Source organism: Lonchura striata, chromosome 13 (genome assembly GCF_050655825.1).
Source record: "Lonchura striata isolate lonStrDom1 chromosome 13, ASM5065582v1, whole genome shotgun sequence".
Taxonomy (NCBI): Eukaryota; Metazoa; Chordata; class Aves; order Passeriformes; family Estrildidae; genus Lonchura; species Lonchura striata.
The window spans coordinates 13,117,352-13,141,165 of record NC_140715.1 but is presented as its reverse complement, the minus strand read 5'-3'; the positions used below and the strand labels follow the sequence as shown (position 1 = coordinate 13,141,165).

Genomic DNA, 23,814 nt, shown 5'->3' with positions numbered 1-23,814 from the left:
AACCAGCCCTGGAAATGGAAATCCTGCTGCCACTTCAGGGCTGGCACGTTTGGAGGGGTGAGGGGCACGATGTGTGCCAGCTGCTCCAGCACCCTGCACGCTGTGCTGCTGCTGCACAGCCCAGGTCGTTCTGTGAGTGTTACCTGGTGGCACTCGGACATCCCTGGAGAAGGAATGATGGCTCTGCCAGCATGACTCAGTACTCTTGCTCTGATCTACCAAAACAAAGGAGGGTAGGCAGAGCTGTGAATAACCAAGGGTCTTCATCCCTAGACAAGTTAACAAAAACATGGTTGTGGGCAAGCTACGACTTCATACCTGCATGTGAGGACATGAGTGTGTGTTTCTGTCACGTTGTCCTGTCTCCGAGTGCTGCTGTGAGAGCGTTGGGCAGCCGTGGTGTTTCAAGGGGGTTAATTGCTAGTCTAAATAGCATTGTGGGGAAAATTGTAAAAGACCTTGAAGAGAATATTAAAGGATTCAAGTATTGCTTTAAGCATTAACAGAAGATGCACATGTAGGTGTGTGCATGCATGTGTGTAATTGACAAGGCAAAGCCTTTGAATTGGAAATCATTGGTACAGAAATACAGTTAAGGGTTTAGAATGGACTTAGTTCAAACAGCCATGGGGAGAAGTCAGCAGTAAAAAGATGTATGGCAAGGCATTCACTTCCCTATCAATATATTGATTATACTGAAGGTGGAGTGTGTGCTGAGGTGGGTCTTCTGGTAGGAAAGGAAAATGTATTTTGGAAAAATCACTGAAAGTGCTGTAAGATGTTCTTAACACATCTTTCCAAGTCTGGAGAGAGTCCTTGTGAGTTTTGCTCTGTGTTTCAGGAAGTTGAGGACAAGGACTGTCTTCTGTCTGGGAAAAGCTTTGCACAGGTGAAGAAATCAGTGTGGTCTAAGATCCACAGGTATAAGAGAAGGAAAATAATGATATGAAAATATTTATAGTGACAAGAAATTGTACACTGCTGAAGTGACACTTCTGCTGAGAATAATTTTCCATAATGAAAGTCAAGAGCTGGGCATCCTGGTGAGTTGACTTTGATTCTTTGTAGTGAGAGTGCTGAGATGTTCCTGAGGAGGCCAGGTTGGTGCTTATTAGTCCATAGAACAACTCAAATAGTCTTTCTCTATAAGTGGCACATAGTCTGATAAGGGTCATGACCAGCTGGCCCGGGGAATGAACACCTGGAGTTGTGTGGTCAAGGTGTTGCCTGTCCCAAACACCTTGGAGCCCTCTGTGTGCAGCACTGTGAGCATCCCCTCAGCTGGCCTGAGCACTCTGTGGATGTAAAGCTTTTTGTAGGCAAACTTTTGGGAGGAATTTGGAGGAAGTGTCTTTGGGAGTGTTACAGGTTGAGCTGGGCAGAGACCTGATAACCCACATTGCACTTGTGGACAGACTGCTCTGTCTGCTGTTGACCTTGTTAGTGATGCCCCTGGCCTCTCTCAGCAGGTTTAGGATGTCTGGGGGGCTGTGATGGAAAGCTGCCAAGTCTGTGTGCTCCAGAGTGAAGTGGGAGCAGGTATCCATTGGTGGGCTCCACCACTTCTGTTTGCTCAAGCTGTGCACTCACCCCCTTGTTGCTGGTGCCCAAGGCCAGTGTGGATTTCTGCACAGTGCTGGGGCTGCTGAGCCTGTCCTGTCCATACCCTGCAGTGAGCACACTGCACAAATGCTCTTAACCCCATCCAAACCAGCTCCCACTGTGGCTCACTGTTCACATGAAGGTGCACAGTGGCCCCCAGGTACTGGCGGTGTGAGATGTGGTATCTGTGCAGTGCAGGGTATGCAGCCAGTTCCTTGCTTTATACTGCCGAGCTTAAACCTTCTCCAAGAGCCTCTGGTCACAGGAGGCAGCTCATCCCTGTCTCCTGAGCTTTTGTAAAGCCAATAGGCTGAGCTACTGTGGGGCTCTTTTACTACTAAGTGCTAAATCTTTGAATGTACCAGCTCCTGTAGGAGGTATTAGTATTTTTAAGGATTGCTTGGTTTCCGCTTGCAAATACACTGCTTGTATTCCTGGATGAAGATATTCTTGGAATACTTTAGTGTGAACACTCCAGTGGGCAATCTTTTATTCCAGAATAATGGGCCTTTGTCCAATTTAACATAATGTACTTTGGAAGTGGAAGCCTGTAGTTTGTTGCGCAGGAAATGCACTCATTTACCAAATCTCATTAATTAACTGGCACCTATTTAAGGGAGGTCTCTTCTCTCATGTGGTGTTTAAAACCTCATCTATCATAAAAGTAGCTCTTCAGTTTTTTAGCTTTCATCTTTGATTTTACAAATGATTCCTTCTGCATATTAAAAGTAATTTTTCTGCTGTTTCTTGTTATGTAAAAGGAACCTCTTCTTTGAGAATTACAGTTTAAGCTGCTCAGAGTTTTGTGGCAGCTCTGTGCTTGCTGCCAGAAGCTGAGACTGTGCTCAGGACACTGCGTCTTTGCCGTTCGACATAATATTCTACGTGATGAAAAACTAAAGTAGCTATTTTTTTATTCTGTGTGTAGCCCCCACCACTTCTGAAAGGTACAAGATTAATCTTCTGGCTGCCAATCTACAGAGCTTTGCCCACAGCAGAGACATCCAGCAGTGTCTGCACTGCACCAACTGTGTCAGACAAACCTCGTTGCCTCTCCTCAGTGGGTTCTGTAGAAATAACTGTGCAGATGCTTCTCCTCAGCCACCTCGTCTTTGCTCCTTCCCTTGCTTCACTTTGTCATTTCCAGGTCACTTCCCTTGCCTTTGTCAGCATGTTTAGCATTGCTCCGTGTAGGCACTGCCCCCAGGAGCACTGTCATGCATACTAAATCCATGTCTGGGGCCACAGTGTGGAGTGGCCCATCCTCTTGGGAGTGAAATACAGCCATAGGGAAGAACAGGCAAGCTGCTGACCTTCTGGAGGTCAGCTCTGGGCAGCCACACAGGCACCTTCTCCTGTCCTCCCAGAGTCAGGGGGCCAGGGTGGCCCTTGTGCAGGTGGGTGCACTGCTTCTGGCACCCCTGGCTGCTCTGACTTATCTTCAGTGGTGCCTGAGCCAATCTATTTCAGTAATGCAATTATTCACATTGAGCTTAATCAATGAGCCACAGAGCAATCCACTGGTGGCTCCAATCAGTGGAATTACTCAGAAGGATCAAGATGAGCTGCTCTTTCTGAAAATGAAGCTGTCGTTCACACAGAAATGAGTTCAAGGGAGCCCTGTTCTTTATGCAGGTCATGCTGTACTCAGAGTACCTGGCCATAGAAGTCCTTGCCTTGCTGTAATGTAGGAGTAGGGGTCTGTGCATGTTTGGGAGGGTGAGCATGCCAAAGCAGAAGGGCCAGGGTGACAACCTTACTGAGAGAATATGAATAAAGGGCTGCAGAGAATCCTGCATTTTGCTGTGTGCCTGCCAGCAGCACCAGTGCAGTGGGACCCAGCTGAGTGTCTCGGGGACAGTGTGGCACAGCCCAGGCTGTGATCACCGCCTCAGGTGGAAGTTTGTGCACTGTGAGCTGCTGTGTCTGCTGGCACGAGCCTGCTGTCCCCATGCAAATGTTCCTTAGACCTTCAGCACCAACCACTGAACCCCCAGCATGTGGGCAGCTCCTCCTGCCTCTCTCCATGTGCTCGTCCTTCCGAGTGACAAGCATACATGGAGGATTGCAGGCAGTGGGGGGATTCGGTGTGGAAGCTGGCACTCCTCTGTGCTTGGCAGGGCTTTGTCCAGGCTCACAGCTGTACAAGGAGAGGCCAAATGTGTCCCCCTGTCTGAGCGTGCCTCGGCACAGCCGTGGGGAGCAATCCTGCAGATTGTCAGCCCCGTGCTGTGATGTTTATGTGCACATCTCTGCCTGCACTGGTTATGTGTTACTCTGCAAACCTGCCTGTGTCTGCTGGCTAGACCCGAAATCCCACAGCGCTGTCTCCTCCCCAACATGTGCTGGATGCCACTTGCTCACTGAGAGCGTGGCTTGAAGGCTTTACCCTGTCCATGAACTGATGCCAAAAGGGAGTCTCTTTCCTCTCCTCTTTCCTCTTTTGGAGCTGTGCATCTCCTCCCTCTCCCTTGCCTCATGTTTGCAGGTTGTGGGGCTGGCAGCAGCGGGCTCCCTGGGCTCATTCTGTGGTCAATGTTTGCTTTTGCTGAGGGGCAGGACAGTCCTTGGAGGGGTTTCCATCTCTCAGTGTTTTCATTCTCTGCTAGATCAGCAGATTGAACAACCCCATCCCACTTTCTGCCAGTTTCTGTCTGTTGCAAGGAAAGCAACAGGCAGCAGTGGGAGAGCAGGACCTCTCCTTCACTCTCTGCACAGTCACACCACATTATGTTTAACATCCAGATGCTGTCTTGCCACTTCTTACCTTGGATGTGACTGCAAGTGGAAACTGCTGAGCTTTTATATGATTAATTATGAGTTCTGAGTATAAAAGTGCAGCCACAAATAGCTGTTTGGCTCTATAAAGCTAAAATGTTGGGTGCATATAGTGATTATTTATTGTCAGACTCTTAAACTGGCTGGAGTAAGTGAGAAGCTGATGGTGAGATCCAAATACTTCCACTCTTTCAGAGGCCTCAGTTCCCAAATTGGAGATTAGGCCCAGATATTCATGGTGATCCTTCCCAAAATGCTTTATCCCAAGGGGCATAACACTCTCTGCCCATCACTGGGCCTTCAGCTCGAGTTCTTGAGTTCAGTTCCTGTCTCTGGTCATCCCGTGCTGTCCTGCAGGGGTAAGGGGGAGACAAATCTGAAGGCATTTTGAATTGCCAGAGCCATTTGTATCTTGTGTGTTTGAAATCTAGCTGGGGAGGAGGGCTTGTTCTACACTACATCACTGTTATTTTATGGTATTAGTTTGGGTGTTTGGACAGTTTTCGTGCTTTATTTGTAATCTTCTCTATAGATGTTTATGTGATACTGAAAACCTAGTCTAGGATTCCTGCTGCTCAGTAAAAATAAAGGCATAATTGAGAAAGATCCAACTGGATCCAGTTTTTCAACTCAGTTCAGCTCCCTGACTAGGGAACCCAAAATGGGGATGAGAAAGCCAAAGTGCACAAGTAGCCAATGTCTCCAGGACACCAGGCTGGCTCAGAGCACGTCTCTGGCATTGCTGTTTCCCTTGATTTATGGGAGTAGGCATGGTAACATTTGGCAAAATGGTAACTTCTCATGGCAGCCTCTGCAGGCTTCAGGCATCAGTTCAGCAAAACCCAGAACCATCTGAGCAACTCCATTTCTGCTGGATGAGACATTTATATGTTTACTAAATTTTGAGCACATGAGTAGCTTTCTTGGCTGTTGCATTTTGAAGCACACATTTAAATGATTTACTGACCTGAGGCCTACATGCAGATGTGAATATTAAAAATTAAAATTAAAGAATCCAGTCCAGATTGTGACTCTGAAGTACATGTTTTCAAGACAGTCTTGAGGATTTAAGCAAACATTTTCCATTAACTTTAATGGAAGATACATGCCTTAACTCCTATAGACTGCTTTGAAAAGCATCAATTGTTGCAGTTTGAAGCCCTAAATGCTGAATGTCTTTGCATTGCAAGTTCTCAGCTCTGAGGATCTTGTAACATCTCCTGGTCACTGTTTTGCATCAGGACTCTCACTGTCCTTGTCTCACTGTCCTTGTCACACTGTGTTGCCAGCCCCTGCAATTTTATCTTCAGCTTCATAGCTTCATGGTACTTAGTTAGTTTTATCTTAAAATAACAATTCCTCATCCTGACTGGTACAGTTTCAGTTTCTAGTCTTATTTCTCCTTAGCATGTTTTGCAGGGGGAGATGAACAGCCTTTAAATTCCTGAGGGAAGCACTTGAAACACTTGACAGCATTAACCATAAGCACTCTTTATGGTTAGGGAATTGGAATTTGATAGACTTGTGCATGTGTTTTTAGATCTCAAGGCTTTAACATCAGTCTCCTGACCTGTTCCATTGCTGGGGGAGCATTTGGTGCCAACCTGGCACATGCAGCTTCACAGCCTCCCATGTAGGCATCAACTCCAGTGGCTGCACTGGGAGACTGGGTCTGTCCTGCTGTGTGTTTAGCATGAAGCTCAGCTGGATGGGTCTCCTACCTTTCTGGAGGGCACTTAGAGTTGTCCCAGCTTCTCACATTTCTCAATGCTCTGCCTTCTTTATAGTGGTGCTCCAGGGACTCCAGGTTGGTGCAGCAAATGTAATTTCTGTGTGCTATTTGTAGAACTGCTTTGGTTTTTTGGAGGTAGAACTGTTTTCCTTCAACTCTGCCTTTTGTTCATAGGCACGGTGCTTGAGGCAGAGTGTTTCATTAAAGATTTATGTAAAGCAGGGGCTGGTCTCTGAAGCAGGAGGATAAAGCTGTGCTTCAGAATGCTAATGCAGAGCTGGAGCAGTTTGAGATGTGCATAATGCAGCATCGGTTGGCACGAGCTGATGTCTCATCCAGGAGAGGGAAACTTGCACCATGCTGATCTTTGCCACCCTGTAACTTGGAGGATGGTTCACATTTCAGTGTAGATGAGGAAACAGAAACATCCTGCAGGCAGGCCCTGCCAGGAGCCCAGAGAGGGCACAGGCTGGGAGGAGTGAAGAGGTTTTGGCTCCAGAGCAGCCACTGCACTGAGCTCCATTTGTTGGAAGGCAACCACAACTATGTGATTTTGTTCTCTCTCTGCCTGATCCTCCCTTTTCCAGCTGGCATGAGCAGAATGTGGAGGTGAAGCTTGGCTTACATTTCCTTCACTGAAATCTCTCTGATAACTTCTGCAGTGGCTGAAATGTGTGGAGAGTGGCCTTCCTTCTGTCCCTGGATCCCCAGTGCAGTTGAGGTAGGGAATCCAGGGAGTCTGTCAAACATTGAGACACTTGTGAAAATGTACAGGTGCACCCAGAAGCACGGGTGTGAGTGGCTTCAGTGAGTACCTGGCAGCTGCTGCAGAGCTGCTGGAAACCTGCCTTGTGGGAGAGCACGTGTGTTCCTAAGGACTGCCCCAGCCCCATCCCCAGCAGCTTGGGCAGAGCCAAGCAGCCTTTGTCTGACAGCACTAACCAGATATCTCAGAGCATATGGAGCTTCCCCTGGGCTCCACAGCTGTGCACAGGAACCCACAGTACTCTTCCACACCAGAGCTGTTTACTGTTCATGGCAGGTGCAGCTCCTGTTCCCCACTTTGCAGGCAAAGCTCCTTCCTGTCAGGAGGCACCCAAAGCTCCCAGGGACTTGCCAGCCTTCAGCCATGCATTAATGTATTGCTGAGCTGTTTGTTTGGATGTAAAGGCATAACAGGAAATGGGGCTTGTATTCATGGAAATGTAATTATGTATGTTGTGTAAACGAACTAGTAAAAGTAATTCTGGAACTCATAACAGGACAAGATTTGAATACTTATTAATGAAAACAATTGCAGTTGCTGTGTAGGATGGAGTAAACATCTTTATCCAATAGGAAAGGCTGTGTTGTCCTGTCCTCCTTTATAGCCCTGGCAGCTGGAAATGACCATCCTGGAGGCCTTGTGTAGGAGGCTTTGGCAAATGTGGTTCTGGATTGTCTCTGCTGTGTGGAGATCCTACAAGTTACAGGATAAAAGACTGGATGGAACAAGCTTGCCTGCACAGGCAGTGCCCTTCCAGCTAGTCTCCTGAAGATAGGATCTATATATCCCTTCAAAGTCATTCATGGAGAGCCATGATAACGTGGAAATCTCTTGGGCTGTCTCCTTCTGCCAGCAGCTCCAGCTGGGCTCACAGGCCAGACTGCTGCATTGAATGTGTGAGAAGCAAAGTCTGCTGGAGGACTCTGGGCATGCAGAGGGTACTGGTGGTGAACAGCCTTGTCAAGGGATGAATGGGGTAGGGTTTGACTTGAGGCTGAAATTCCAGCCAGAACAGCTCAAGTGTGAAACAGCTCGAAGTTGGAGAGCCCAAAGGTGTGGTTGTGGTGTGAGCTCCCAGCCTACATCAGCTGTATGAAACAGTTGCACTGCCTGTCACTGACCCGTCAGACCCAGCGCTGATTTGTTTCACTAATTTCACCATGTACCTGAATTAATATAGCAGACTGTGACACTCTCATGTGCAGTTTGTTTTGAGGTAGAGCTGTCGCAAATTGGAAAGTCCAGTCCCAGTCCTCTTCACATCAATCATCTGCATGGAGGACACCAGCCAAGTGTGTATTTTAACAAGAACACACCTAGAGAAACACCTGGTGGTTTTTGCTCTGCATTTGCCAGGGCCAGGTAATGCCAGCTGATAGCTTTTATAAGGGAAAGTTCTGAGAAACTCGAGTTATTCTGGTGCAAATCAACTTGGTTGCAATGTGAGTAGAGCTAGAGATCAATATTGGCCAATGTTGTTAATCCTAAGCAAGGGACAGTTCTCTAGTTCTCCTAAGCTGTGGAATACAAATTGAAAAAAACTCCAAATCTATTTCTTCATTTTTGTGGTCTCCATTTTTGGGCAGTGCCTGTGATGTAGGACAGCTAAATGTCACCTGGCTTACCTGTTGTGTCTTCAGCAATGAATGCAGGCAGCCATCAGCTTCCAGTGACTTTCAGCATCTCTGCAAACAAGCACTGGCAATGGCTTTGCTGATGTACAGACAATGTCTGATCTGGAAATAACAGGTTGGCAGTGTCAAGTTGTTGTTTCCCAGCAGCTTTGGAGGACAGGGTATACTTGAGATAAATCTATCAGGTAGGATTTCAAATTAGCCAGGGCTGTAAGTAACAGTTTATTGAGCTTATTTATGATGTAGCACCTAGGAAATGAAATGGAGAAATGTCAAGTGCTTTCACCACCAGCCAGCACAGTTTAATACCCCCTCCCCCTTGCTTGGAAGCTCTGACTTGGCTTCATGCCGGAAGCATATTATTGTAATAAAACATATTCATATTCTAGGTGCTAAATGGACTTTACCCAATAATCAAAACTGGAAATAAAATAAATTCATTCATCATCTTCATTCCCAGCATAGCTGACATTCTTACCACTATATATGGTATAAAAATGTGCACCTTGGGTTTTTTAGCTGTTCATGGTGTAATGACCAAATCCATCTGTGAGATTCTTGGGAATTGAAGCTGAAGCAAAACCACACAAAAGCCAGATCTGAGCAGTTCCCATAAAGGATGTTTCCACCGTCTCTTCTCCTGAATTTGGACTTTGGCCCAGGCTGAAGCCCATCTTCCTTCCAGACTGCTGGTTTTTGTTATTGTACAAAGACAGAGCAGCCTCAAGTTCCTCAGCTGAGTAACCATCTGTCTGCCCTCCCACACAGACACCTGAAGATGAGATAATGTTGAAAAGAAAACAAATATTTTAAGTAATTTTAAAGCCTCAAATGCATCTTTCTGCAATATTTAAAATTTCCAATATATTTTTAATGTGTTAATAGGATGCTATGTTCTTAGAAGTTGTTTGCATTCAGTTTGATAGAATTGTTTCATAATTGTGCAAAAGGTCTGTGCAAATGCACAAATGAATTGGACTCAGTCCTGAGGGCCAGCAGCCCTTCTGCAAACCCGGGGCCTGGGAAGAGTGACATGAGCCCTGCAGTCTGCTTTGCAAGTTATGTCTCTTTGTGCAGTCTTACTGAGTAAAGCCTTAGTAAGCAGTCAAATAATCCAGTACAAGCAGCACAACTGAGCGCAGCAATTTCTTTTCAGAGGAAGGCTTGCTAATATTAGGATAAACTTACACAAAATAGAAAAATTAAAGACAACTTTGAAATGAATCCTGAAATGCAACTGGAGGGATCTTGGATTAAAAACCTCTTGTGTGCTGCTTTATGAACAAACAACTTCATCCGTGATAGATTGCAAGCCCTGAGCATACATAACAAGGCAATTAAGAGAAAGCACAGTCAATGGGATAACATTGCATTATCTTTTTGTTTCACATAAGTCCTGTATCTCCTTTCCACTGCCAGTTTGCTGTAAATTGCACCTTGTCATTAATAGGATTATCGATAACTCTGCCAAACAGAGCTTCTGCAGAATTTAGTATTTTCTGAAATGCCTCCTTCACCATTTAAAAGTGTTACTAATATGCTTTAAACATAAATCTTGTACTGTTAATACTCTAGTTTGCAGCCAGCAGCAAGCAGAGCTCTGTGGATCACTAAAGCTGGAAGACAGGGATGCACTCCTGTTGTGGGATGCGGTGGGTTCAGCTGCTGGAATTTTTTTCAGGTCTCTAAATGCTTAAACATGAATTTGCCCTTCCCTCATGGGACAAATTCAGGGGTGAATTGCACCCTGGATAAATTGTCTTGTGCTACAATCAAATGTTCACCAGACAAGTGGTATTTTCCTTTGCTTCCGCCCTCTCCTGCAGCTTCCTTGAGGGAGCAGCTGTGGTGCAGGTGGCCCCAGGTTGTGCTGCTGGTGTTGGCTCTGTGTGTGGTTTGTGCTGGCCTTGGCCACAGGGACACAGTGATCACAGGCTCAAAGTCTGATGGCCTCTGGGTCAGCTGAAGGACGTGGGTTCATGTCCAGCAACACAAGGCTCTTAATTTCCTGCCAGCAAGACTGTCAGCAGTGGGGCTGCATGTCACACGTGTCACACACTGTCCCTCTGCTTGGACACAGGGTGGATGACTGCAGGGCATGGGCTCATTTGGGGATAAAAGACAGAATTGTGGCTTGAACTTTGTCCAAACCACTTTTCTTTGCAGAGTAGCATCAGATTCTGCAGCTTGGCTCTGGGTTTCAGCCAGCAGCTTCTTCTCTTTGTCATCCTGTTGTGTGTGGGACATCTTCATGGCACCTCTAGTGTGGCTGGGCAAGGAAAAGGGTTGGTGGCACTGGGTCTCCTCTGCCCTTTGACAGCTCCCCAAATCCTCCCTGCCCAGTGTGGTCCCACAGGTGCTGAGTGGGATTCCAAAGCAGAGCTAGTAAGCAAAGGTGCCACTGCCCGTCACTGGATTTATTAGGAAGAGTTACATTGCAGGATTATCCTGGACCACTTTGCTCCTGCTGTGAAGTGCTTTGTTACTGACATGTCTGAAAGCTGCAGTGGATTTGTAGAAATGAAAATAAATTACTTTCCCATCTGTGGTAAAAGGCAGAGATCATCTTTCACTGCTTCTGGTGTCTCACCTCCAGCTTCAATCCAGGTTGTTGTGTGGACCATGAGCTCATTCAGGTGATCATTGCTGCACCCAGCGTTCCCTGTCTCTGTGTAGTATTCTCTAGTGCACAGTCCAGCTCAGACTGAAATAACGCAAATGGATTTAATGGTTGTTTGAAGGGGCTGTGTGGTATCAATCTGACGTAACAAGATGCAGACATGCTATGCTACCATCCTGATGTTTTCAGGACAGTGACTAAATTCAGGCCAAGCAAAGATGGTGTAGAGCATTTCCTTGAGATTTTCATTACCAGTGTGGTGATGTTCAGATATTGTTGAAGTCCATGGCCTGCATGGAGTGGAGCAGTTACCATGATGTGCTCCTGTGGTCGGTCCCTTCTCTAGCCTGTGTAGAGCAGTGATTGAGGCCTCCTGCTCAGTCATTTAGAAGATGGCTGTTCTCTCAAAGCAGCAGTTTGTCAGACTGTAATTTTAAAATTACACTGTGTTTTTCTAGGACTTGGAAGAACTTTTCCAAGACTTTTAAAATAGTACTCCAGAAAAGCTCATTCCTGGTGCAATTAAAAATGAAAAAAAGGAGGAAGAGTGGTTTAAAATGAACTGTTTGTTTGGGAGCTGGGTTTTTGTTTCAGTTTTTTCTAAGAGAATGGTGCCTGAAACTCTTGCTTTTGAAGATGCATTCCCACGCTGAGTCACATGCAGGGTTCCTGCAGAACAGCTTGGCTGGTGTTTTAGAGGTCGATATCTGTTGACTATTTCAGTGATGTTGCCGGTGCGCAGCAGTGGTGTCTCACAGAGGAGGGCTGCAGGCATGCCCTGAGATAAATTGATTCAAAAGGTAGGCACTGCCTCTTGGCTGCTTTTACTTTCCTCCTGCCAGGTTCACTGTGCTGGTGTGATTGCAGCACACACCAGGCTGGAGTTGCCATCTTTCACTGGGTGACAAGGACAAACATTTCTGCCTTCAGAGAGAATGAAGGTTTCTCTATTGTGTGTCACTGTGTCCGGGGAGCATGTAACTGCCTGTCACCTGTGACAAACGCAGCATTAGAAATAAGTCTGCTGTGGGTTAAGAGCCTCCATCTGGAGGTTATGTGGCTGTTATGCTACTAAATGTCACTTTAACTTACAGAGTCTCCCTCCAGCCTTATTTCTCAGTGCTTCGGTTGGTGAGCGCGTGGTTTTGTTGCTGCTCCTCATGAAGTGCATAACTCAGAGTGAGTAAAGGCACCCATCTGAAACCATAATGTACAACTACATTAAGCTCCATTAGTTAAGACTCAGACTGGTGACAAATGAGGGTAAAATGGCCATTTCATTGCTGCATGTGTCTCTTCTCTGTGTGCGTGTTTAATTATTTGGAAAAGGGGTGGGAAATTAAGGGACACCTCTGTGATACATTTGGTGCCATTTTGAGCCAGCCCAAGTCTGGGAGAGCAATCGTATTTTCATCATCTCTGTGAGTCATCACAAAAAGTGCCAGCTCAGGTTTGATTGCTGAGATTGCATTGTTGCTGAAGTGTGAGACATGGAGTAGAAGGAACACAATGTAGTATTTAGCTGAAAGACTGAGCTCAAGATGCTGACAATTTGAAAGCTCATTTTTGACTTTGTATGCCAGACAAATTTACTGTCGGAAGAACACGCTGGCCACGCAATGATGTCATATGCATAGAGTCACCTTACAGATGGTACCTACAGCTCAGCAGAAGTCTTGGTCTGAATACAAAGACCTCTTCAGGGTTCTTCTAAGTCTCCTGGTTGGAAAAAGGCCAGTACTGATGTGATACTGAAATTCCTGCCTGAATTCACTCACAAATCAAAAGTGTCATTGAACTGCCTAGGGAAGGTGAAAATTATCAAAGATTTGCAGATGTGAGAGAGAAGGAAAAAAAAAATGAGGATTCCACAGGGGATGGAGACATGGTGCTGCACCAAACTCTTTCTTTGTGGAAGGGTCGTTTGGAACTTGGAAGCTCCTGGAGGCTTTTGTAGAAATGAGTGTTGAATAATGATGGACTGAGCTCCACAATGACCTCTTGACTCCGGCTTCTCATGGTGTGTGGTGTGGCAGTGAAGTGGAATGAAGAGCTGGTGTAACATGAAAAGCTTTAAAAGTGGAGGAATTAGGAATTTTGAAATTGAGTTCTCACAGAGAAGTCACTCAGCTGGCAAAATGGACTACAGCTCTGAAAAATGGTGGTGGATTGTACCATATATAAGATGGAACTTTTTTTGCCCCCAGGTAATTGTGGTAGCCATCTAACTGCTCACTATGTTAATATAGATTTTAAACAAGAAAGCAATTATGTATTTATGAATGGCAGGCACACACTAAAAATGCCCCGGACAATCAAGAAGAATGTTGGTCATTAGTGTGGTAAAAGATGTATAATAGGCTAAATCACTTAATTTCCCACACATTTCTGGATTTGGCCAGTGGGAAAGATTTCACTGAAACGTTCACAAAACAGACTGAGATAATCTTGGCCAATATCCTCCTTTTTGACAAAACAGATTCTAATAATAAAATCCTGCATTTCATCACTTATCCCAGTGAAAGGCTTTTCGTGGGCCTTCCTTTTCATGGTGTTTAATAGGCTGTAGCACCACTGCCAACCAGCCTGGAGCAGGAAGGGAAGGAGAGCTTTGTGCTGGCCTTGGCAGGAAGGTCAGGGCACAGATCTGGCCAGAGTGCAGTGGCATTTGCAGGGACCAGCTGGGAGCTTTATTGAATGTGTGGGATGGAAGTGAATGGAAGCATTGGTGTGAAGGGGGGAATTTTCACAGATACTTCTATTTAGAAGACAGTTCTTCAACAAAATGCTTGTAACAGTATGGAGGGTATTCAGATGAGGGTGAATTCCTTCTGTTTCCCAAAGGGACTTCCATGCCAGGACTGATGGGGACTCTTGGCCCCACTGAGATACATACACAGAGCTCTCCAGGTGTGGTGATGTGACTGCTGAGCAGATAAATAACAATGCATCTATGCTTTTGGACAGTGCAGCTTTTTTGGAGTTCAATCTGCTAAAACCCTTTGAAGAACTTAAATATGCAGAGCTCTGTCTAAAAATTAAATATGCAGATCTCTGTCTAAAACTGAATTCTGTCTTGTCCTGTTCATGTAGCACAGTGTGGTGTTTTCAGGCAATCTCTGAGTTGCTGGGTTGGATTTTTTTTTTCCCACTGACTATTAAAAGGCATCCAGTTCTACCATGTTGTTTTAAAGCTTGAGTATTTCAATTTTGTGGATATTTTAAGCTGGCATCCTTGAAATCCCTAAGAAACCAGCCTGTTTCTCCGAGTCCCAGACATGTCTTCTGAAAACACTGTAAATGTCATAAGAAGCGATTTCAGTGCACGGCTGCCCAGAGCAGACATATTGATGTTATTTAGCCTTCACTTGCCAAGCTGAGTGTTAGGATTGGGTTTTCACATGCGAGGCAGCTATCGGCTTTACTGATAGCCATATTTTCATAAGCTGCATTTGGCTGTCACACCTTCTCCTGTAATTTCTTGATATGCAAACAAGTCTCAGTTATATATGCTCCTGGCGTATAAACTGATATCCCTGAAGAGTTCCTGATTATCCTTCCATTAACTTTTACTCTCCTCTGTCTCCCTTGGGGAGGTAACAAGTAGTCTTTCCTCCATCATGGATTTCCAGCTGGTTACCTTCCCACTTCCCTCCTAAATAGATTCTTTCAGTAGGGAAGTACAGTCTGTGAAATTTCAGTGCCATCCAGGAGTACTGCAGGGACTGCTGAAATGGGAATTTGAAATTCAAAGAGTGCATCCTGGATCTGAAAGTGCCCTCCCAAAGAACAGAATAATCATACACGTCTAAATGCAGAGTTGTAGTGAAGGCAGGAGCAGGGGCTTTGCTGTTCGTACTTGGTGTTTCAGCTCCTCAGCTGTACTGCTGGAAACTTTAATGGAGGCTTGTGTGAGGCTCTGCCATTCGTACATTTTCTGGTCTAATTAGTGTCATTTACAAACCAACATTCAGCCCCACTTCTTGGTTTCACTCAACACTGCACACTTCATAACATTCCTCACTTCCATGGTTTTCTCTTTACAGAGTTCATGTTGGTTTTTAACCAGATTCCCATGCCCCATGTCCATCCTAGCTGCAGCTGGGTCATCCTAGCAAAGCATTCAGCAATGAAATCCTCACTTGTGCTTGTCCATCCTCCTGCAAACTCATGCAATGCTTGTGTGAGTACAACCCGAGTCCTGTTCCCAAAGACTGGGTCCATGCAGGGTGTGTTGTACTGGGAAAACACCCATGCAGGTTTTTGCACATGCTGCTGGCTTGACCCCTAATCTCTATGATTATTTATGCTCTAAGTGTTCTTAAAACAGTCCTTGGGGCCTCTGTGCTATCACATATTCCTCTTGGATTATATCCAGTTGACAAAGGGCTGCATGTATCTTCTAATTACTGCCTTAAACTGAGCATAAAGCAGGATTTGAGTCAATATTCTTTGTTTGCAGCAGGATGCTGGCTCAGATTCTTTAGAATTATTCAAACTTAAATAACTATTTACTTGAATAAACATTTCAAGACAAGTTGCACATTTCTGCTTTTGGTATTAGCACTTCTAGAAAGTTTGCAAATACCAGAGACTGGGTTTTTTAATGTGATCTCTAACCTTGTTGCTGTAAATATTGATGTGAGCCTTCAGTTGTATTTGGGGAGCAAAGGTGACTCCCCTTTCCCACATGAGCAGAAGCATATTTGTGGAATACTCACACTGATTTCAAGAGCTTTTTGAGGCTACAGAACAGAATTAAGATGGCAAGAATATGGCCCCAGCTATGAGCTGATGCCAGACCTAATTTGAGCATGTGATTCATCCAATTTCCCATGCGGAGTGGAAAGTCAAGGGTTTTCTTCAATTGCATGTATAAATCTGCAGGCTTGAGAGATTACAGGTGACATTAGACTCTTCCTTTTGCAAATACTCCATGTTTGCATATCTGTAGATGCATAGTTTACCAGAAATTCCCCTGTGGAATTTAAAGTCCTGTGTCTGTCTGTGCAGGTCTGGAGCCTGAGAAGATTAAGTAAGGGTGAGACATTTAGCCACAGGGTAACAACTCTGGTGTACATTCAAATTTTGTATCAGCAAGTTTGTTATATTATTAAAATAGTGCAACTTCATAACAGTGAGAGTTGCTGCTTTTAAAACGTCACTGTTGCTCAAACAATATGCAAAATGAAGGAATGAATATAGTTTTTGTATATTGGGTGCTATCTGTAGACACAAATTGGGATTTTCACTGTCCTTGTACAGCATATCCTTTTCCAAGCATTCCAGAGGGGTGTCTATGTCTATGCCTAAACCTCAGGCAAGCTGCTACCCTGCAGTCTTGAGGCTGGGGGGGAAGAAAACCCATGTGTGTTGTTTAGGGCTTCTCAAAGCACCAAAATAATGAATGATTAAAGCTCTGTGCCTTCTGACAGGTCACATATCTTTTTGATCTACAGGATTTGCACCCTTGACACCATCTTTTGAGGAGCACTTCCAAAAAGTATGGAATGAATGTAGGTTGTGTGGGAAATATCTCAGTAGTGTGCTCACACAGCTTGAGTCAGTCTCCCACTGTTAACTGGACATGTCCTTCTTGGAAATTGGCTTTGTAGCCCACATTTCAACTGCTAAAGAGTTATGAGGTCATCAAGTGCAGCTAATTTTGTGTATATCTTGGACCATGTTCACCCCTGGGTTTTATACCACAAAAATCAGTGGAATGATGCCAAGAAAAAAATCATCTCCTAATATTTAGAATCAGCTCCTCTGACAGGGGTGTATTTCACTGAGCTCTCTGCCATAGCTCTAGGAAGTGTTCTGGTCCTGGTTCCTGAGGGTTATAATTTGTGAATGGGCACTGAGAATCACTAACAGAGCAGGTTTTGGATGGATATTAAATCTCATGTTTCAAGGTACAAGCTGTTCTCCTAATTGGGGAGCAGAAAGAGGTTGCTGTAGTGGGCAAAGTGTTGTATTTCTGCCCCTGCAGTGCTCTTGCCTAAGATGCACCCAGTGGTGGTGGCCAGCGTGAGAGGCAGGTGGTGAGCTGGATGGACCACAGGCAATTCCCATGTTTCTCTGAGAACAGATTGTTGATCCCAAAGCCAGGGCATCACATTGCTGGTGCTTTGATTGGAAGCTAAGAACTAATGTCTGCAGTCCTTTTTAATGACAGACTTCTAGCAGTGATCACAGAATTATCTTGCAGAGTTAATTTCAACTAATGAGCAATTAGCTAGCTCAGCAGTGACTCTCCCTTGCCCATGGCCTCTGGGGAAGGGGGGGTCAGGGCTCAGCATGATGCTTCTCTGAGCTGTTGGGAGCCCCAGCATGTGGGCCCAGCACCCTCACCTGTGCTGCTGCTTGGGCTGCAGCTCAGATTTCCTCCTTCTGAAGCAGAGGGATTTATTTTCTACCTACAGACTTGCAGTGTTATCCTAAATGTCAGCAGTCTCTTCTTTCTTTCTTTTTTTTTTTTTTTTTCTTTTTAATACTTAATGCAGCCAGAGAAAATCTGTCAGCCAAAGATGCCTTGCCTGCCCAAATGAAGGTTGCACTTGTATGGGTTTGAGCATATTCCAGCATGAATGTGTTTAAATTTGGGAGAGCCCCAGGGGTGCTGCTGCTGCTCCCAGGCCCGTGCGGGGCGGCCTCGGGTGACGCTGCGGCAGCGGGTGGTGGGACTGGGAGCGGGCACAGATGGTGCTCCAGAAGGGGAAATCCAGAATTTCCCGAGCTCATTTCTTGTAGGGAGACGTGTCCATATGTCACCCATAGAGGATGAGAGCCTGCTCATCAGTCTGGAGCACTCTGAGGCTGCTGGGATGAAATAACCTGAATCTCTGTCTAGGTTGGAGCCAGTGCTGGTGGTGCTGATGGAGCCCTGTGCTCTGTCCACCCTCCCTGCCAGGGAGGGAAGTCCTGAATGTCTGAGTGCTCAGTGCCTCTCCTGCCCAGGGCTGAGGGGGGACTTTGCTAGGCAGCCTGCATGGCTGGATCCATCAGTGACAGCTCTGACCTCCCAGTTTTCCTGCCACAATCCTGTGCACAGCTCCTGCAGGTGAGCTGAGGCTCGGGGATGTGAGCACCATAAATCAGGTGCTTGGCTGTCTGTTCCCTCAGCCAGGCACTGCACACTGGAGCACAGGGATGCTCCACACAAAGAATGCCTTGCAGATGGACATAAATCTAAGGGATGCCTCCAGACCCTGGCACTGGCACAAATGTCAATTAAATTTTTGTTTCTATTCTGGTAACTGAGCATTGCTTGAACACACTGTAATGAACATTGGTGATAACTGACATTGGTGACAGAACTTATGCTGCTCTTCAGAATGTGTTGATGTTTTCTGAGATAAAAATGAGACCCTCTCCCATTTAATATTTTAGCAAATTTGGGGAAGAAAATAGGTCAACAGAAATGTTGTCCCACTCAAACTGGAGCAGTGGTAAGGAAGTTACTTGAATTTCTGTATTTACATATTGAGGAGGAGGGGTGCACTTACATGAATGTGTGTGTCTCTATATAACTGCATTTACGTATGTAACACCCAAAATACATCATTATGCATTCATATTCACATGTGGTGTCTGAGGATGTTTGTGTAAAAATACAATTTATAGGATTTTAAACCTCCCTGACAGATTCCAGGAGACCAATTTCTAAATGTATGCCAAGATTTTTGACTAAGAGACAGGTAGCAGTAGGTGCTAATAAAGGAAAGAACTGCAAGTAAAATGTTGTGACATCCACCTCTCTGAGCAACCTGCAGAGAGCTGGCAGAATCATCAAACTGAGCTGAGAGTAATCAGCAGGGACTGATAAAGCTGCTCTTGTAATTATTTGTTTGATATACAGCTTTCCTTCTTCCTTCTGCATAAATAGCAGGATTGCTTTGCTTAGTGTGGGAGGTTTTTTTATTCCTGTCAGGGCTTGTTCTCACCAAGATGTCATGAGAGGAGGACTGAGATCTGCATTTTTGTTTTATTTACGGGCTTTCCATTGTAATTCTGACAGCATTCATTGAGCTGGGGAGAGGCAGCCTTGCTCCTGCAAAGCTGTCGGTGTTCCTGGGAGGAGGCAGCTCTGAGGTCTGGAGGCAGTCGTGATGTCGTGCTCAGGTATTTCGTTGTTAAATACAATTTCCACACTGGCTTTCCTGATTTTAGGTGTGAGTTTGATGATGCCACAGCCCAGGCTGCCCAACAAAACCACACAGCCCTGCGGGTTGACAAGTGTTAGTTATCCTTAAATAACTTCCTCTCCTCACCACTTCCACTGCTGAAGCAAGAAGATCCAAGCATTGACTGATTTCCAGGCAGCCCCAGTGGTGGCCTGTCAGCGGTGACTGACCTGAGCCAAAAGGCTCCTGTTGATGTCAGTGGTTTCTGGGAATGCTGCCTGCATGGTTTTGTTCCAGGATTTCCCTCTCTGTCCATGCCTGGTTGAGCTCTGACTTCACTCAGGGCGAAGTTTGCACTTTTGTGTTTAACAAAAGGTGCAGTAATTTGTTCCCACCCTAGGCACCCTCATTTTCCTTTTCCCATTTATGTACTATTTAGCCTCTTTCTTTCCTTAAAAAAGAGAGGAAAAGGATAACGGATCATTTCTGATCAGATAAAGAAAATATAACTTTTACTTTAAAAAAAATTCTATGCACCAGAATAGTTTTTATATTGTCTAAGGGTTTTACCAGGATACCAGAAACTCTGGAGGAAGGGGAGGCATAAGGGGAGAGAGAGCAGAAAATAGGTTTCCTAGCCTAAAGAGAGAAAACCAGACTGCTGCCTTTGGCATGCATTTGAATATTGTCAAGGGCATCTGGAATATGTTGATAGCTGTTCTCCTTCTAATAATTCTGAAAATCTGCTAATGATGAAGCACAGACGTGCCACGGGCCGTGTCTGCCACGGGCACACCCAGCCTTGGGAAGGGGTCTGAGACATCAGAGGCTGTGTTGCTCTCCTGGCAGGGTGAGCACCAGCTCCCTGTTACTCAGGAGAAATTCTTCAGACTTGAACCAGATTAATGAAAAGAGAAATTGCTCTGAGACTAAGAAAAAAAGCTTTACACCCATTGCAGTACTGTGGGGGGTTGTTCTTGAGCTATTACAGCTCATCCTTTCAATGCTTTCCGATTCCAGGCAATGATGGCATTTTAAGATAAATAAAGTGTTCATAGCTCTGCTTGTTATTGAAGGACTTTTATTATTGCTGATGTTACATGAAAAAGAAAGTTATTAAAAAAATGTGGCACTAACAAATTGAAGCCCCCAGGGAACTGTTGCCTGAATGGGATTTTGATTGGAGTTCAATTTAATTGGCCATAAATCTTCTCTTTCCTGATTTACATTCTACTTCAGACCAGTCTACCAAATTCATGATAATCAGGTTTTCATTTTTCTCTATTGAGCAAAATACTCTGACATGAGCATAAACAGAAATATTCCTTCAGCAAGGTGACCTTGTTCTTGCTTGCACTGTGCTAGTAATTGATTTAATGCCTCCTCACCTATAAATTGGGCCTCTTTCTGAGGCATGTCCGTCAGATTTCGAGGTAATTGGTTAGCAGGGTTGTTTTTCTGACTGCAAGATATTTCTCGTAAACCTCAAGTACAAGATAATTTTACCTCTAGGATCATTTTACTGACATGATGGAATGAATTCAGCAGGCAGACATACACTGGCTCTGCTGCAGCTTTGAATGCACCTATGTGCATTTCTTGGAGAATTACAAAAACTCTTGTTCCAGCCTGGTGTAAATCTGTGGAGAAGTAAAGCTCAGTAATTTCTGTGGAGTTCAATTTTGCAGAAGAAAAAGAAGCAAAGTTTTCCAGGCACCCTGAGGCTCCTGGCCCACATCCCTTGTTCTGAGTGCTCTGTACCACAACACATCAGGGAGCTCTGCTGTCCTGTCCTCTCTGCTACTCAGCTCTCCTTCCTTTACCCAAGGTTGCTTTTTGTGATTGCTGGCTTAGATTTGTGAGTTTTCCTTGCCCTCCACTCTAAGAAGGCTTCACTGAGTGAACTCTTTAGGGAAGTGATACGTGTGGGTGGATGAGTAAGAGGTGAGAACCAGGTGGGATCAAAGGAAACAAAATAGTCATCTAATTCTGGTTAGATATCCAAAGCCATAAATTCGCTTGCTGCTCTTGCAGTCTCATTCATGGGAATCTCAGTGAAGTCCTCAGCTGCTGCAAGGAGTGGGTAGGAAAGGGGAGGGAACCTGCATTGAGATGTAATCATCATTATTGAGATTGGAGAATATTGGAGTTAAATGTTTTTCCCACTGTTCTTATCCCTTGTGCTTCCTCTGTGTTTCTAACTCATGTAGAGATTTCATTATATTGCTCATTTAACCACTTCCAGCAGTACTGGGATTGACAGGTTGAGTTTTCAGCAATCTCACAACTTCATAGGCTGTAAATTGAATGTTTTAGGGCCTGGTGGAAAGGTGATAAGAAAGTTACATCTGCTTTCACTTTCCTAATTACATCATCATCAAATACATTGAGTTTGTTAATGCCAGGTACTCTTGCTGAAAATACGTTTATAACGATGGCCTTGGCAACTGGAAGCAATTACTTTGCTGTGGTTCTCCTTTTGTATTCTGAAACACCAGAATTCTTTTCTCTTCTTTCCCCTTCTTCCCTCCCTACAAAGAAGCAGAGAAAAATCTGAATTTTAACTTATGATTATCTTCTGATTTTTTTTTTTTTTGTCAGCAAAGATGAATAGCTGGAAAATTACTGAAAGTAATGTAAAGAAAAATTAGCATCTGCTGCTGAAGTTTCTGCTGAGCTCAGTGCTGTCTGGGGCTTGTGTGACAGTGGTGGGCAGGTACTGAGGCTGATGAGACCTCAGTGTGTCTTCTGCTATTCTGAGAGGGGCTGTGGACAGGGTTAGTTCCCCATATAGTGATGGCTGGGTAGTAGACCTGGTTACTAAAACTGGTCAAGATGTTTTTCCCAAAATGTTTTATTGCGAGCTGTCTTCCTTTAGCTATGGTTTTGAGGATTGTTTGATCAGAAAATATTTTTTCAGGATTGAAATAGGATGGGAGACGTCTCCTATCTTGGTTCCCAACTCACTGTGGATTAGGTATGTTTGTTAAAGTCTGTGCCTTGCCAAATTAATGCTTGACTTGGGTCTCCCATACCCTTGGTTTGTCCCCTGCCCATGCTCCCTGAACGCTGACTTGCTTGGGTGACACTGGAGCCTCCCTCATGGCACAGATGGATACCCCAGCCTCCACACCTTCCCTTACCATGTCTAGCTCCTGTAATTCTGCTGGGAGATTGTCAGAAGCTTGTGCCTTTCATCCCTGGAGTGGGAAGGCTTTTATTTATTTGGTTAATCCAAAAGTTAAGTGGGTGGGAAGATAAGTCAGCCCCGTTCCTTTCGTCACATGGTACCAACTCTTGTTTCCCCTAGAGAGAGGCAGAGCAGATGGAAGGCAGAGATGAAATGAAGATCAAAAGTAAACAGTGCGATTAGGTTTTTGATAAAGGATAAAACACTTATCACATCAAAGGCTCTGAAAACCACATTAAATGTTTCCTGAACATTGTGTGTCCACGTAAGCATTAACTGTGCTTGCCATGGGGACACTTGTAAGAGCCAGTGGTGGAGCTGGGGGATGCAGGTGGGCATTTGCCCTCGTGGCTGTGCTGCAGGTCCCCTGGCTGGCCCAGGAGGGCAGAGCTGGCAGCCTGCAGCTGTCCTCTGGCACCTTGAACCTCTCTGGCTGCAGATCAGCAGGCCCACATGCATGCTTAGAACTCCTTTAAGCCTCCTCAGTCTTCCAGGTCTGGGCACTGGTTTTCCACAGATTTCAAGGCACTTGCAGATGTAGATAGATGTGGAGTTTGTGGGTAACTTTTCTCCCGAGCACTGGTGATCCTTCGGTTCCATGCTTTAGCTCAGTGAATCCAGTCCTGAAATATTTTGTGTAAGCTGCATCATTGGTAGGGAGAAGTGTCTATGTCTTTTTTTATCACTGTGGTGAAATACTTGGCAGTGTTGGCCAGGGAAGGAAGATAAAAAGGTGTATCTTGCCATTATTTTTTACATGGTCTGCTGATTGCTCTGGCCACTGCTGGTGGACATAGCATTTTGGTGAAATTAACACAAAATGTTACCAGCCCAGCTCAGCAGCATTTGGTGTTCCCTTTTCCAGGTAGTGCTGAGTCCAATTTGCCTTTCTTTTGAATTTATCACCTTGTTTTTCTGTAGGCAAGGAAGGAGGCACATGCCCTGCCTTCTGCCACATGGGAGGTTCTGTGTAACAGAGACCAGGCCCAGAAACAGTCTACCTTTGAATTTTCTTTTTAGTTTTTTTAGCCAGTGCAGAAACATGTTCCTATCTCCTGGTCTCAGCCCTTCAGAGCACAGAGGTAGTTTAAATGCTGCGTGTGTGCAGCCACATGTATCATCCGTCATTTTGCATGTTGGGGGTGGAAGTTTGCCCTTCACTAACATCTCACCATCTCACTTCCTCCAGAGCACCATTTATCAACTGAAATTGGCATCAGATTTGCTTCTGAAATGAGAGGAACAGCAAAACATTGTGTGTTGAATTGGATGAAAGTTCACAAAGCACCTGCTGAATGTTCACATGCTTAAATCTCATTACTTCAGGTTAAGTCCAAGGGGTTTTCAAGTGAGGTTTTGAGTCATT

The 23,814-nt window shown here is 45.0% G+C and overlaps 1 protein-coding gene across 4 annotated transcripts in view; it reads left to right on the top strand.

Annotated features, from left to right (window-relative positions):
* Positions 1 to 23,814, top strand: part of RASGEF1C (RasGEF domain family member 1C) — a 68,195-nt gene that overhangs the window by 15,549 nt on the left and 28,832 nt on the right. Inside the window, exon 1 of one of the 4 annotated variants that reach the window (XM_085591311.1) lies at positions 11,966 to 19,256. The exons of the other annotated variants lie outside the window; for them this stretch is intronic. The gene's annotated coding sequence lies outside the window, so the exon portion shown is untranslated. Of the gene's footprint in view, positions 1 to 11,965; positions 19,257 to 23,814 lie in introns of those variants that run through there. 4 annotated transcript variants of the gene reach the window in all.